The sequence below is a fragment of the Lactuca serriola genome, chromosome 1 (genome assembly GCF_051521515.1).
Source record: "Lactuca serriola cultivar US96UC23 chromosome 1, Lser_US96UC23_V15, whole genome shotgun sequence".
Lineage (NCBI taxonomy): Eukaryota > Viridiplantae > Streptophyta > Magnoliopsida > Asterales > Asteraceae > Lactuca > Lactuca serriola.
In genome coordinates, this window is record NC_136408.1 from 198809699 (window position 1) to 198813804 (window position 4106).

The following is a 4106-nucleotide window of genomic DNA, read 5'->3' on the forward strand; positions in this document are numbered from 1 at the left end:
AGTCAACATATTATTAATACCTTTACTATGTGTCATATTCACATAATCGATGAGGTAGGTTAGATAATAATAATAATAGTTGTACAATCGGGTCTTGGTAGAAGGCTACTTTCAAAACAGTCGGGTCTTGGTAGAAGGCTACTTTCAAAACAGTCGGGTCTTGGTAGAAGACTACTTTCAGAACAGTTAGGTTTCGTAGAAGATTTCTTTTATACTAATAGGAATCATAGGGATTTATAGGGTTTTTCAAACGTTTTCAACTACCTACAAACATTTTCATACTTATACGAACTTTCTTTCAAAACAATTTCAAATCTTTCATTACAAGTTTTACAAATCAAAGACACATTAGTACTTATGAATTCACCAGCTTTTTGGCTGATACTCGCTTTCAAAATAACTTGTATTCTTAGGTCACAAATAGACAGGTATGGTGACCATGTTTTGTGAAGATGGAGCAGTCCAGACTCCTCTTTCATTTTGATTATTCACTTTGTTGTCTTATACTATGAAAGAACACACTTGTAATTTAAATTATACTATTAATGTAGTGGATGATGTTGTTACTTGTTTACTACTTTGCATTGTTGTGATACTTTACATGACGTCCTCCACCCCAGAACGTTTCCGCCGTTCTTGGTTTTGGGGTGTGACAGATTGGTATCAGAGCATTGTTTATAGTGAATTAAGTATATCAACCCATAAACGATATATTAACTATAAATACAATGGGATTAAAAATACTCTGACCGAGAGTTTATACTTTAAAATAATAAAATATTTGATTGAGTATACGTGCCTGCATTCATACTAAAATCCATGTGACAATGACAAGAACAAATGTATTACGATTGTTGAATATCACATGTAAGCTCGGGAATGTATAGTCAATCTTGGGAGTGGCATAGCCTGATCAACTATGCTGGTCCGAGGAGTGATTAGCATATGCCCGAGAATGGTTGTGATATGACAACAAGTCTAAAAACTTACCAACACTACCACAATGGAATACCATAGGGGTATTTGGTTTTACTATAAGTACTTTATACTTGAGAACTAAAGAAAAATAGGATCTTCATTTCTAGGTCAATAGTTGCTAAGTGGATACATTAAGGTTATATGTAACTAGGATGATATAGACTCAGAATTTGTGAAATTTTTCTTTACCCCTGTTCCTCGCGAATTTGGAGTTAAGGTCGCTTATTCGATGGCCTATCCTGTTTGATTACATATAATCTGTATGCACTTTACAAATAGTGACGTGTCTAATAAAGATCTTCTTATAATTATTTAGATAGTTCGTCTAATAACTACTTCTTGACCCCAATTCTCGCGTAAATAACATGCCTGGACTCCATCCCCACGACAACCCGTACCTTCCGAATGAGGTCATTGTTGGATGGTTTGAAGAAGAACCAGAGAATGATCATCTGATCCCTTTGAATGATCACCACGTTGAAGACCTTGCGGATGCTGATAACTCCCAACCCGAAGTCGAGAACCTACCCCCGGTAGCTCCCATTCCAAATCCTAACCCTCGTATGACTTTTCATGGCTCGACGCCTCCTTGGGTCGAATGTTTGGAAGCATGGAGCGAAGATCAAGATGAACCTATGCCGTTTAATGGAGACCGAAGCTTCTACAACATAAATGAAGGGAGTTCAGCAGACAGATTTCTACCAATCCTGATCCGTAGAGTTGCTCGAAATGAAATTCAGGGCAGGACCGCTCTGCATCATATCGTAGAAGTTGACACCAATGGAGGACTGCATATCCATTCCCACCAATCGCCTTGAACACACTCACGAGAGATCTTAGAGAAACCATGAAACCTTGCTGAAAGCCCTAGTTGAAACTCGAGCCGAAGTCATAGAGCTTCGAGTACGTCAGAGGATGTACGAAAGATACCTACTTGATATGGAACGTCAACTAGCTGAACTATGGGTTCACCATAAGGGTGACCGTCGCCATTAGGAGATACTTTACTTTTCTTCTTTGTTTTAAAGAACCGTGTTCCTGCCTATGTTCTGTGTAGCACTTTCCTATGTGACTACCTTGTATTGTAAGTACTTTTAGTTAGGTCTTTATACTGTCAAGGAATTTTCCTACTTCAGATGTGATGTAACACCCTCTGCAGGGTGAATTTTCCCAAACTTATTACATCTTAAACATTGATGATATTGATAGGCGGCTAACTTATGTATTTCTCTTTTATTCAAATACTTTCATCATACCTTCATTGGAGTCTATCTGAAACATGCTTTAGTCAAGTCATTGGACTATAGTAATTTAACCCCGGAGACATTTCCAAGTCTCTTTCAGTGGTTGGATCGTGTTTTTCACCAACCAACGATACCTCGGCTTAAACAACAAACGTCTTGAGACCATTCTACGAACATACTTCTACCCCTTGCTAAGGACTGCATCATAGCGATGTAAGTCGGACCTTCGTAATCATACTTCCATTCCGTAATGGGACTACATCATAGGGATGTAGGTCAAAGCATCGAGATCATACTCTTACTTCTTCAGTGAATGATCGACGTACATCCAAAGTCAATAGTAGCCTTTACTAGGAAATCTTAGTTCATCGAAAGAGATTCGTAAGAAGATTGTTATTATGACTTTCCATCGCTTATACATTCCCGAGTTATACATAACGAAGACCTGGTAGACAATAGAATGTGAGATTTATAACATAGTTTCTTTTCCTCGTTCGGAGGGAGGACTAGAGTAGAATCACACATTTTATTATCCACCCCGTCTTGGTTATATCATAACGTGTATAAGCTAAGTTTTCATGTATAATAACTCCTTTCTTGGCTAAAATCAAAATGATAAAAGAACCGTCCGGACAGTTTAATGACTACTCAGCAGCAGAATGAAAAGACCAAGCTTCTCACCTTTGGGAGCTCTGGTCTTATTCTTAAAGAAGACAGAATCCAGGGAGTGCGATTAGACCAGCACTAATGCACCTGATCCCATCAGAACTCCGCAGTTAAGCGGGCATAGGCGAGAGTAGTACTAGTATGGGTGACATTTGGGAAGTCCTCGTGGTGCAGACCTCAACAGTACTTCCATTAGAAATGATGACTCTCTGCCTCGCATAGATGAATCAGTTGACCAACTGCAAGGAACGATGTACCTTTCAGAAATGGACTTAAGATCCGAATATCACCAGTTGAGAGTGTTAGTGAAGGATGTTTTAAGGACAATCTTCCTAACTCGATACGGGCACCTCGAGTCTGTAGTGATACCCCTCGGATACGACAAAGACGCCCATAGTATTCATGAACGTCATAAATAGGGTACGCCATTCTTACTTGGATTAATTCTTCATTTTCCTTGTAAATGACTTATTTATCTACTCTCGTAGTAAGGAGGAAATCATAAAGAGCATCTACAACAAACCCCGAGAAACATTACGATCAGAGAAGCTTTACGCGAATTTCTCTAAAATGCGAGTTTTTAGATTTGAAGAGTTGAATTCCTAAGACACATTACCAGTAATGTAGGAATTCTTGAGGACCCTGCCAAAAATCAAAACCACTGAGAATTTGTCAACACCGAAGATGCCAACAGGAATTCGCCAAATTTTGAGTCTCCCTGACCTACTGTCGAGAGTTCATCCAGAACTCCTCGCGAATCACAAAACCTCTTATGACTTTGACTCAAAAGGGAGTGGCCCTTGACTGGGAAGACAAGCAAGAGGAACAAAACCTTGGAGTTACAAGTGAGAGGCCAAATCCTTTTTGAAGTCTCACTCTAGGAAGGCTTGATACGCTTCGGAAAGCGTGGTAAGCCAATTCCAAAAGAGTTAGGACCTCCGAAATTCTTGCCAGAATCGGTCCTGTAACTCACAAACTGAAACTACACCACAAACTCAGTAACATACATTTTACACTTCACGTCTCGAACTTGAAAATATACCTTTCCGTCAGGACTCTCGTAAGCCCACTCGACGAGATCGAGATCAACGAGATCCTCGCATTCGTGGAAGAACCGTAGTGACCATCGATCGAGAGATCAAGCGGACGAAACAATGCCGCTCCCATTAGTGAAGGCTCGTTGGAATACCAACCGAGGACCCAAATTCACTTATGAGC

At 39.7% G+C, this 4106-nt stretch overlaps 1 pseudogene; it reads left to right on the top strand.

Moving 5' to 3' along the window:
• Positions 1-2947: 2947 nt before the first annotated feature.
• LOC145080489 (5S ribosomal RNA) lies at positions 2948-3065 on the top strand (annotated as a pseudogene).
• The last annotated feature ends 1041 nt before the right edge of the window (positions 3066-4106 follow it).